A 12,665-nucleotide genomic window follows, 5' to 3' on the forward strand; every position below is an offset into this window, starting at 1 on the left:
TCACGAGGACAACACTACGTATATATATATGTCGGAGATGGAAAAACACCGGAACCTCTCCTTGGATTCTCGGGAATACCGTAATGTCGTAATTTAGATTAAACAAATGTCGCTCCGATTGTTCGAGGTTTATGATAGTGAGCTTGGGCTCGAGGCGACAACCAGTCGCCGAACGTAGCCGCGGTCAAGGGATGAACGTTTTATCTAACAAAGGCACAGAGTAACTCTATACCTCTCCTTTAAAGAAATAGCCGTAGCGACACGTGGCAGTAAATATTTCAAAGGTTTCTGTTCCGTGGCTCGCCACACGCAGATCCTATCCTTCGGGTAAGATGATCTCCAGATGTCAATATACCTCCGCAGTATGTTTAGCTAACTTGAGGACCCGCAATAAATCTTAAGATTTAGTCAAGCAAAGTTCTTCATTTAGACAAACAGTCCTTGTTGCAACTACGGGACGATAGGAGAAGCCTATCTTCCACGAACGATGCCCCCGTCAACAACCTCCCCTCAAGGGCGGCCAGCATCTCTTTCAAAACGCCGATATGGAGATCGACCAATTAGCAACAGCGCTAATTTCCCTCACCTTTGGAACGAAAGCTTTCTTTGACGAATCCGAGGATCTCATGTCCTTAGACCCACCCATTATAGTTTTCCTCGACGGCATCGTCGAGACGGAGAGTGACTATCCGGTACGATCTCGACGACGATTCAAGTAACTCTCGGATACGTAGTGATGGCCCCATGCATTAACATTGAGTACAACTTAGACGCTAAAGAAGAGTAGAGTTCGTCATCCCGTTGACCGTGGATTCGTTATTGAGCCTAAGATCATTGTCATTAGCTTCTCGAGTATCAAATTATCGCGATTACTTGTCCAATTCCAACATGGTCATGTTTGCACTAGTAAATATCTCCTCTATTGCATAGTGATCACGTCTAGTGTCAATAGGGATTCGTTTACGCCCTTAACCCTAACTCTAATCGTAACGCCAACCCGACATCAGAAGTGGGATCAGTGCCGATTATAACAGTGTTAGAACTTACGACCATCGTGCGCGAGTAACCCAGTCGCTAGTGCAAAATCGAGTGTGAAACCTAACAAGTTTTCGCTACCACGTTTTAACCCTTAAAATCGCACGTTCCGACCCCGCTGCACGGGGCGTAACTGTTAACCTGATTATGAAAGAAAACCATAATTTCAATAACGAGTGGCGAGTCGACTTCTACGTACTGGAAGCATCATCGGGTAGATCAAGTCATCTGGGTGAGTCGTTTCCATTTTTACTCCGATTCGGGAGCCGAGCGTTCACTAATTAAAGAGTCCGTGACCTCGAGATTTCTGGCAAAAGAATGACTGACATATTAGTAATGCGAGGAGCAGGAAATACTTGTATTAAACATACGCCTCCCATTTGTTCATCGTGTGTATTAATGATTTTTACATCGAAGATAATTTCTCATGTCCTTGCTGATAGTTATCTAAAATATGATATCGCGATTAGTTGTGGAACTCTAAGTCTGGGTTTTGACGTAACATTACACAAAATAGCCTCGCTATGTGTAAAACAAAAATAATTAATGTCTGTAAGGAAACCACTGCAAACGAGATCGTCGTTAATGAAGCTGACATTGATGTACATGGTAATAATAAAAGTCGATCAATTTCTCTTCTCGACAAATTCAAAGATTCATTCGTTACGGATTCCTTACGTATTCGCGTAAATACAGGCCGGTTAGAAATACGATTAATTGATCCTAACATCACCGTACGAGGAAGTCCTTATAGATTTAGCGAGGAGGACCGAAGAGCGGTACGTGAGAAAATAAGCGTTTTAATTAAAGCAAAGATCATAAGGCCTAGTAATTCGCCATTCGCGAGCCCTACGTAACTCGTGAAGAAGAACACGGCTCAGATAGATTATGAGTGGATCCCCGAGAACTAAATCAAAGTACCGTCGCGGATCGGTACCCTTTACTCCTTATTGCGGATCAAGTCGCGAGATTGCAAGAGGCGAGATATTTTATTAGCCTGGATATGGCCAGCGGGTTTCGCCAAATTCCTACTTATCCTAATTCAGCGGAGTATACAGCGTTCGTTACTCCCGACAGACAATATGAGTAGATAACGATGCCGTTTGAACTGAAAAATTGCGCCGTCCGTCTTTCGGAGGGCCATTCGCAAGGCCCTAGGCGACCTCGCTCATTCGTACGTTGTTATTTATTTCGATAACGTTCTAATTATTGCCGACTCGATAGATCAAGCTTTAGGAAGATTGAACACCGTATTAGATACCCTCGTAAAAGCAGGATTCTCTGTTAACATTGCGAACTGTTCTTTTCTAAAGACATCGGTGCTCTGTTTGAGATATGTAATTCATAACGAAGAAGTTCGTCCGAACCCGGGTAAAATACACACCTTAAGCTTTTTCCTGTGCCAACAGCCGTCACACAGTTCAGGCAGTTCATAGGGTTAGCTTCGTACTTCCGAAAGTTCATCCCTAAATTCTCACAGGTAATGAAACCCCTGTATGCGCTCATCTCGAATAACAGAAATATAACTTGGACAGATAGGCACGAGAAAATAAGACAACAGGCAGTTTCCGCCCTGACCGACGCGCCGGTGTTAATGATATTCGACCCCAATTACCCGATAGAACTACATACTGACGCTAGCTCGGAGAGAGTTACGGGGCGATTTTGACGCATCAAGTCGAAGGTAAAGGCAAAGTAATAGAGTATTACAGTAAAAGAACTACCCTCGCAGAATCTAGGTATAATTCCTACGAACTAGAGACGTTAGCAGTCGTAAACGCAGTCGAGCGTTTCCGTCACTATCTACATGGGCGGGAATTTCTTGTCGTCACGGATTGCGACTCGTCGAAAGCGTCGAGTAACAAAGTACATTTAAATGACAGGGACCATCGGTGATGGGCCTACTTGCAGACTTTTGTTTTTTGACATTATGTATCTGGAAAGTAAACGGACAGCCCACGTAGATTTCTTCTCGCGAAACCCCGTAGATTTAGACCACCGTAAAATTGATAAAATTGCGGAGAAAGAAATCAATCTGGCCGAAATATCGGAATACTGGCGATTAGCCGAACAACGTCGTGATTCTCAAACCTTGGGAATCGTCAAGAAATTGCAAAACGATGAGCTCGCGGAAGACATCGCGAATACATACGAATTACGGTCCGGTACTCTTTACCGTAGGATACAAAGAAAAGGCAGGACTCTCTGTTTACCTATAGTCCTAAGAGGTTTTAGATAGTCCGTTATTAACTATGTGCACCAGTCAATTATGCACTTAGGTTGGGAGAAAACGCTCGAGAGACTGTACGAGTATTACTGGTTCGAAGGGATGGCGAAGTACGTTCGCCGATTCATTGAGAACTGTCATGCTTGTCAAGTTTCGAAAGCTAGTTCAGGTAAGATACAAGCCGAACTACATCCTATACCTAAGACCAGCATACCCTGGCATACGGTCCACATGGACATAACAGGCAAGTTGAGTGGTAAAAGCGATTCAAAGGAGTACGTCATTGTTTTGATCGATGTGTTCACTAAATTCGTATACCTGCATCGTACTCGTAAGATAGATTTCCGTAACACCATTAAAGCGCTTAAACCCGCTATATTTTATTCGGAAGTCCCTGCCGGATAATAGCAGATCAGGAAAGATGTTCTAAAGGTAATGAATTTCGAGAATTCTGCGAAAGCAAACGAATTAAAGTTCACCCGACAGCGACCGATGATAGAGCCAATAGACAGGTAGAGCGTGTTATGCGTACATTGAAAATACGTTCACGACAGTAGAAACGACCGGGCGGCCGTGGCAAGACGCGATTGGGGAAATACAGCTAGCGTTGAACTGCACCACCAACCGCGTGACTAATTCGAGCCCTTTACAACTACTAATCGGTAGAACAGCGAGACCGTACGACCTATTACTACCCGACAATATCGAAGAAAAGGAAGTCGATATCCCTGATGTAAGACAGCAGGCTGTATAGAACATAGAGAGTAAAGCCCAGTACAACAAAGAAAGTTTTGATAGAAACAAAGCTAAAGTGGTTAGGTTTAACCTCGGCGATTTCGTACTACGCAAAAAATGAGAAAAGAAACCAAACCAAGCTAGAGCCAAAATTCAAGGGTCCATTCGTAATAACCGAGATTTTGGAACGAGATAGATATATTTTAAAAACGCTAGACGGCAAACGATCGTATAAAAACAGTCACGACAGATTAAGAAAAATGCCGGACAGTCGCGTTCCCGCTGAGTTGGACGTCGGTAGTGACGGCAATAACAGTGACCACGACGACATGAGCACCTCGATCTCGGAAGATCCTTAGCACAAAGACCGTAGCACCTTACGGAGTACGTTATGAAGCTTGGTAAATGGGCAAGTGATGTGTTCACGCGCACCATGAGCTATAGAGTTATGAAGCTTGGTAAATGGGCAAGTGATGTGTTCACGCGCACCATGAGCTATAGAGTTATGAAGCTTGGTAAATGGGCAAGTGATGTGTTCACGCGCACCATGAGTTATAGAGTTATGAAGCTTGGTAAAGGGGCAAGTGATGTGTTCACGCGCACCATGAGCTATAGTGTTATGAAGCTCGACTAAGGGGCAAGTGATGTGTTCACGCGCACCATGAGCTATAGTGTTACGAAGTTTGGTGCGGTCGTGCGATCTAGAAAAACGAGATCCATTGGGGTGCGAAATCGAGACTGGTCCATTTCGCCGTTATGACCCGACTGATAACCCACAGGATGCAACTAGCACTTCCAATACTAATTACAACGTTACTAATTCATGTGCTCTTCTATTCCTTTTGTTGTCAAACCTCCGAACAAAATTTTGTTGTTACACCGGACCCTCAGCTTATTTAGACATTAAGTTAAATTGTAGACATGCTAATTGTACCGAACCTAATGTTAGAAAGACTCAATCTTGTAGCTGCACCCGAGGACGTGTGATAGTCAGAATGGCCGTGTCGGAGATGGAAAAACACCGGAACCTCTCCTTGGATTCTCGGGAATACCGTAATGTCGTAATTTAGATTAAACAAATGTCGCTCCGATTGTTCGAGGTTTATGATAGTGAGCTTGGGCTCGAGGCGACAACCAGTCGCCGAACGTAGCCGCGGTCAAGGGATGAACGTTTTATCTAACAAAGGCACAGAGTAACTCTATACCTCTCCTTTAAAGAAATAGCCGTAGCGACACGTGGCAGTAAATATTTCAAAGGTTTCTGTTCCGTGGCTCGCCACACGCAGATCCTATCCTTCGGGTAAGATGATCTCCAGATGTCAATATACCTCCGCAGTATGTTTAGCTAACTTGAGGACCCGCAATAAATCTTAAGATTTAGTCAAGCAAAGTTCTTCATTTAGACAAACAGTCCTTGTTGCAACTACGGGACGATAGGAGAAGCCTATCTTCCACGAACGATGCCCCCGTCAACAACCTCCCCTCAAGGGCGGCCAGCATCTCTTTCAAAACGCCGATATGGAGATCGACCAATTAGCAACAGCGCTAATTTCCCTCACCTTTGGAACGAAAGCTTTCTTTGACGAATCCGAGGATCTCATGTCCTTAGACCCACCCATTATAGTTTTCCTCGACGGCATCGTCGAGACGGAGAGTGACTATCCGGTACGATCTCGACGACGATTCAAGTAACTCTCGGATACGTAGTGATGGCCCCATGCATTAACATTGAGTACAACTTAGACGCTAAAGAAGAGTAGAGTTCGTCATCCCGTTGACCGTGGATTCGTTATTGAGCCTAAGATCATTGTCATTAGCTTCTCGAGTATCAAATTATCGCGATTACTTGTCCAATTCCAACATGGTCATGTTTGCACTAGTAAATATCTCCTCTATTGCATAGTGATCACGTCTAGTGTCAATAGGGATTCGTTTACGCCCTTAACCCTAACTCTAATCGTAACGCCAACCCGACATATATATATATATATATATAATATATTCGATAACCGACACGAAGCGGTGCATAAGCGGGCGGTCGTACGAAAGGACGACTCACGACGCCGCTAGCACTCACGCAGGTCCGTGACGGTTCTCTCCGCTCTTATTCGTATCCTTCTTCGTGCGCTTCCTCCGACTCTGAAACGTTCTACGTATCGTAAGAACGACGGCGGGTTGTCGAAGGCACCAAGGGACAGAGAGAGACAGAGGTAGAGTTTCGTAGTGTCTCCCGTGAACACGATAGTTTATATATCGAGCATGCGTACGAATTGCACGGTCTCGACACGACCGCGACGAACGCCGACGAGCGTCCAACAATCGCTCGTACGTCGCGTACGTTCTCTCGCGTCCGCTCTTGTTCGTATCCTTCTTCGTGCGCTTCCTCCGACTCTGAAACGTTCTACGTATCGTAAGAACGACGGCGGGTTGTCGAAGGCACCAAGGGACAGAGAGAGACAGATAGAGAGGAACGACACGCAACGCAAGCAGTCTTAGGTTTACGTGAGCAACCCTCAGCCAGGCGTGGTCCAGGAATTGTATCCGTGGACCGCAATGTGCGTTCGAAATGTCGATGTTCATGTGTCCTGCAGTTCACACGTTGACGCGCAATTAGCTGCGTTCTTCATCGACCCACGAGCCAAGTGATCCACCGTTCAGGGTAATCTTTTCATATATTTTTTAAAACTCTTGTACTCCATGTACTCTTAATACTCGGTTCGAGCGAAGCCGAGATCCGACACGACCGACCAACGGGAATCGGACGCGCAGAAGTCGCCGGAAGATCGACGACACGAAAACGTTCGAAAATGAAATCCGACGAACGCGCGAAGATACGCGCGTCCGCCGGCCGGGCGAAAAGTACATTATGATATATAACAACCATCGAGATCGAAGCTCCGTTCGTCAGGAAACGACGGGGATATAACACCCGATTCTGAATCCTCTGTGCAGCACACGATCTCGCGAAGAAATACGCACGGTGGCTAGCCCATATATATATATATGTGTGTGTGTGTATATATAATACGATATGCATTCCTCTCGTCCAATTATTCAAGAAAAAGAGCGTGCGCCTCCATCGTTCGGGTGATGTAAAGATTCGATGGGACTCGCGCGACCCTCGGCCTCGAGCGGTCTTTCCTCCCAATATCCAGAAGCCGAGCTTTGAAAAAACTCTAGCGACGGCACGGGTGTCCGACTCACGACATCGAGGCTTCGAAGTCGGCGATCTCCTCCGAACGGATGGCGATCGCGACGACTCAAAGCGTGAAAAATCGACGAAAGAGAACACATCTCCGTTCAGGTGATTGTTTTTTTTAAAAAATAAAAAAATTCGATGGGACTCGCATCCATCTACCTCGCGCGGTCTTTCTTCCCAATATCCAGAAGCCGAGCTTTGAAAAAACTTCAGCGACGGCACGGGTGTCCGACTCACGACAACGAGGATAGACAGCCTGCGGTCCCCTCTGAACGGGTTATATGCGACGAACTAGACGAAACTTTAGTCGTTCAGGTGGTATAAAAAAAAAAAATTCGATGGGACGCACGCGCAGCCGTCGTCCTCGAGCGGTCTTTCTTCCCAATATCCAGAAGCCGAGCTTTGAAAAAACTCTAGCGACGGCACGGGTGTCCGACTCACGACATCGAGGGTAGACAGCCTGCGGTCCCCTCTGAACCAACTTCGGCTAGACTAGTTACGAATCGTTGCTACGCATCGTCATCATAGTCATCGTCATCATCATCATTATCATAGCGGGCCAACATCCACGCAATGCGTTTTCGTTCTAGGTTACCCGATCCACGAGTATGTTACAAGTGGTTTCGTTATTTCGAACAAAACGACATACGAAGAACACACGCCCTATGGGTAGGAAGCACGTTTCGAGAACGACCGAGAGCGGTGAAAGAGACGAAAGGTCGACGCGCATAAGGTATCCATGGATCTTCGAAGAGAACCTTCGAAGATATGTCGGTATCCTTTCTACATGCGCGACTCGCTACTCGTACTTTCGCTCTCGTCGACTCGTTTTAGTCGCTTCGTTCGATCCCAAAGAGGAGTCTTCGATGTCCCGTTGCTAGGAGGAGAGCAAACGCAACACAGACCACGAAACATAGAAGAGAATAGGCGAGCATGATCTCTCCGACACGAGGCACTTTAGAGATTTTGTTATTCGTTTGTACGGTCTCCACGACGCAAAAAAAAAAATACGAGATCGTGGCGGCGGGTCTTTCTGTATACGGCCTCACGCAAGCGCCTCGATCTCATTTCTCTTTACGGGTGGTTTCCATTCGTAATTTTTCGTTCGATATTCGTGTCAAAGTTTAATTTTCGAAAGCTCAAGTTCCCATTTATAGTTTTATTATAAAATCATAATATTCGCAGACGGCGGGTCTTTCTGTGTACGACCTCACGCAGGCGCCTCGAATTCGTTTATGTATGTATATATATATATATATATATATATATATGTATCTCTTCATCCCGATGATCGAGAGAGAGTGCCACCTTCTCTTCATATAGTTTCGTAGCTGGAGGGTCGTCTCCTCCTTATGTCTTTTCATCATTTTGCCAACGGAGTAAGCCACGCTCCGGGCGAATTTAACTGTTCTTTGTTAAAGTATATAGCTTGTTGATACGTCGTATATACTTTGGTTCGTCGATATAGGAGGAGTACGGCTCCTTACCGACTTATACAGTTTCGTATTTTTCAAGTGTTCAAGTCAAATTCTTTAAGTTTTTGTGTTATATCGTTAATGATCCTTCCGCAGGTTCACCTACGGAAACCTTGTTACGACTTTTACTTCCTCTAAATGATCAAGTTTGGTCATCTTCCCGGTAACATCGGCAATGCTTATCACATTGGCCGCGCACCAGTCCGAAGACCTCACTAAATCATTCAATCGGTAGTAGCGACGGGCGGTGTGTACAAAGGGCAGGGACGTAATCAACGCGAGCTTATGACTCGCGCTTACTGGGAATTCCTCGTTCATGGGGAATAATTGCAAGCCCCAATCCCTAGCACGAAGGAGGTTCAGCGGGTTACCCGGGCCTTTCGGCCAGGGAAAACACGCTGATTCCTTCAGTGTAGCGCGCGTGCGGCCCAGAACATCTAAGGGCATCACAGACCTGTTATTGCTCAATCTCGTGCGGCTAGAAGCCGCCTGTTCCTCTAAGAAGATTTGTTTGTACGTTGGTAGTAAAAACCCACCGACCGAAGCCGGGGGCCTTCGAGATACCATAAGTTACGTCTATTTAGCAGGCTAGAGTCTCGTTCGTTATCGGAATTAACCAGACAAATCGCTCCACCAACTAAGAACGGCCATGCACCACCACCCACCGAATCAAGAAAGAGCTATCAATCTGTCAATCCTTCCGGTGTCCGGGCCTGGTGAGGTTTCCCGTGTTGAGTCAAATTAAGCCGCAGGCTCCACTCCTGGTGGTGCCCTTCCGTCAATTCCTTTAAGTTTCAGCTTTGCAACCATACTTCCCCCGGAACCCAAAAGCTTTGGTTTCCCGGAAGCTGCCCGCCGAGTCATCGGAGGAACTTCGGCGGATCGCTGGCTGGCATCGTTTATGGTTAGAACTAGGGCGGTATCTGATCGCCTTCGAACCTCTAACTTTCGTTCTTGATTAATGAAAACATTTTTGGCAAATGCTTTCGCTTCTGTCCGTCTTGCGACGATCCAAGAATTTCACCTCTAACGTCGCAATACGAATGCCCCCATCTGTCCCTATTAATCATTACCTCGGGGCTCCGAAAACCAACAAAATAGAACCGAGGTCCTATTCCATTATTCCATGCACACAGTATTCAGGCGAAGGTAGCCTGCTTTAAGCACTCTAATTTGTTCAAAGTAAACGTATCGGCCCACCTCGACACTCAGTGAAGAGCACCGCGATGGGATATTAGTTGGACCGCCCGCGAGGAGCTAAGCCCACCGATAGGACGTACCACATAATGCCAGTTAAACACCGCGAGCGGTGAACCGACACTGTGACACACAGATTCAACTACGAGCTTTTTAACCGCAACAACTTTAATATACGCTATTGGAGCTGGAATTACCGCGGCTGCTGGCACCAGACTTGCCCTCCAATTGGTCCTCGTTAAAGGATTTAAAGTGTACTCATTCCGATTACGGGGCCTCGGATGAGTCCCGTATCGTTATTTTTCGTCACTACCTCCCCGTGCCGGGAGTGGGTAATTTGCGCGCCTGCTGCCTTCCTTGGATGTGGTAGCTGTTTCTCAGGCTCCCTCTCCGGAATCGAACCCTGATTCCCCGTTACCCGTTACAACCATGGTAGGCGCAGAACCTACCATCGACAGTTGATAAGGCAGACATTTGAAAGATGCGTCGCCGGTGCTAGATGACCATGCGATCAGCACAAAGTTATTCAGAGTCACCAAAACAAACGATGGACGGACAGACGAGCCATCCGCCACCGATTGGTTTTGATCTAATAAAAGCATTCCTACCATCTCTGGTCGGAATCTGTTTGCATGTATTAGCTCTAGAATTACCACAGTTATCCAAGTAAATGTAGGTATGATCTAAGAAACCATAACTGATTTAATGAGCCATTCGCGGTTTCACCTTAATGCGGCATGTACTGAGACATGCATGGCTTAATCTTTGAGACAAGCATATGACTACTGGCAGGATCAACCAGGGATCTTATAATATATTCCCAAAAACCAGCATTTTCGTTTAAAAGTTCTCTCTGTGTCGTAGGTGGGACGTAAGCACCGTACGACGAGACTTTTCATTTTATATATATATGTAATATGACTTAGAGAGCAACGTTCCATGGTTCAGTAACAACGTCACTCAGCCACTTTAATTCTCCTCCTCTCTCACCATCATATATCGATACAAAGATTCATACTTCACAGAATTATTTCTGTTTGTAACTTTTCTCCTCCAACTTCTCTCGTAGAATATAACTTAGCGGTAAAGCACGTATACGCATGCTGGACATACCGTAAGAATATTCTTTTATAAGCTTCAACACCTCTGTAGAGACGCGTTACCAGAAGATAACGCACTCTACAGAACGCCAAAAGGACCATCGTGCAGCTACAAATAGCTTACAACCGATGGTCTCTGCAAGAATGGCTACTCCGTAAGTACAAGCACACACGCATCCAACTTTTGTCAAATACGTGCACACAGGTCACCAGCTTCCCGACTAAGGGGAAGCTTGCCACGTTAACGGTCATTACGTCCTAGACTTCGACCCGCGGCGCAGCAGTGTAGAGAAAAAACCAGTACGAGAACGGAGGAACAGTCGAGAAATAGCGTAAAATACACTAAGACTCGAGGAGCGGTGACTGAATTCTCAACCGAGGCCGTAGAATAGCCACGCGCCCAGCGCTGTTCCGACCGAACCGTCCGGCTCGACGCTTCTCTTATAGATACCAAGGGGCCGGCCGGAAGGCCGGCGCCGGTCGGGCTAGCGGCCGCGCGCTTATGGTGCAAAACCTCCGTAGCAACGTACCGTTCGGAAGGGACGCTGGAACTTAGTCGCTCGCACGTTCAATAACTACTATATAAAGGCGATATCCAACCATCGAAATATTTTACCACAAGCATTATTAACATATTATAAATGCATTTTTACCAAAAAATTAATTTTTTTTTTCACCGAAAAATTGCATCAGTAAACATACAGTTTTATCGACTATGGACGAAAAATAACTTTATAATCGATTAAAACACGTTAAAATAACACGAAATATGTAAAAAGATATATACCTTGTAACATTAATTAACGAAAAAATTGCAAAAATATCCCAGTCGTATCAGTCCGACGGAAGCTAATTTTTCAAAAAATTCGACAAAAATGTTTAATCCGATTGTATTTAATAGAGATATAACGATCCCTGTCAAAAAAATTATACCTTATAACGCTTTTTAACGAAATAACTCGAAATAACCATTTCGGACTTTTCGCACCGGCCGAACTTCTTCAAAGTCCCAACGTCCCGTCGCATAGTTCCGTTTCTAGAAAACGTTCCAGCGACCAAATAAACGCTTAATCCCGACGTAAAACGTCGAGATACGTCCATTTGTGCAAAAATATTCCTACCTTGTAACACTTTTAAGCGAGATAACTCGAAAAAACGTGTTCGATACGGAAATTTTTCAAAGTCCCAACGAAAAAATCGAAACTTTGTAGAAGGTCTTGGGGACGACATAAACGCTTAATCCCGACGTAAAACGTCGAGATACGTCGATTTATGCAAAAATATTCCTACCTTGTAACACTTTTAAGCGAGATAACTCGAAAAAACCTTTTCGGTCTTTTCGCACCGGCCGAACTTCTTCAAAGTCCCAACGTCCCGTCGCATAGTTCCGTTTCTAGAAAACGTTCCAGCGACCAAATAAACGCTTAATCCCGACGTAAAACGTCGAGATACGTCCATTTATGCAAAAATATTCCTACCTTGTAACACTTTTAAGCGAGATAACTCGAAAAAACCTTTTCGGTCCTTTCGCACCGGCCGAACTTCTTCAAAGTCCCAACGTCCCGTCGCATAGTTCCGTTTCTAGAAAACGTTCCAGCGACCAAATAAACGCTTAATCCCGACGTAAAACGTCGAGATACGTCCATTTATGCAAATATATTCCTACCTTGTAACACTTTTAAGCGAGATAACTCGAA

General features: G+C 45.4%; 2 non-coding genes across 2 annotated transcripts; both read right to left on the reverse strand.

Annotated features, from left to right (window-relative positions):
- Positions 1–6,504: 6,504 nt before the first annotated feature.
- Positions 6,505–6,659, reverse strand: LOC126928410 (5.8S ribosomal RNA). The gene has a single exon (XR_007716629.1). It is a non-coding gene; the product is annotated as a 5.8S ribosomal RNA (ribosomal RNA).
- A 2,091-nt stretch (positions 6,660–8,750) lies between these two features.
- LOC126928412 (small subunit ribosomal RNA) lies at positions 8,751–10,673 on the reverse strand. Its single transcript, XR_007716631.1, has one exon. It is a non-coding gene; the product is annotated as a small subunit ribosomal RNA (ribosomal RNA).
- Positions 10,674–12,665: the final 1,992 nt, after the last annotated feature.

This window comes from Bombus affinis, unplaced genomic scaffold (genome assembly GCF_024516045.1).
Source record: "Bombus affinis isolate iyBomAffi1 unplaced genomic scaffold, iyBomAffi1.2 ctg00000919.1, whole genome shotgun sequence".
Classification (NCBI taxonomy): Eukaryota; Metazoa; Arthropoda; class Insecta; order Hymenoptera; family Apidae; genus Bombus; species Bombus affinis.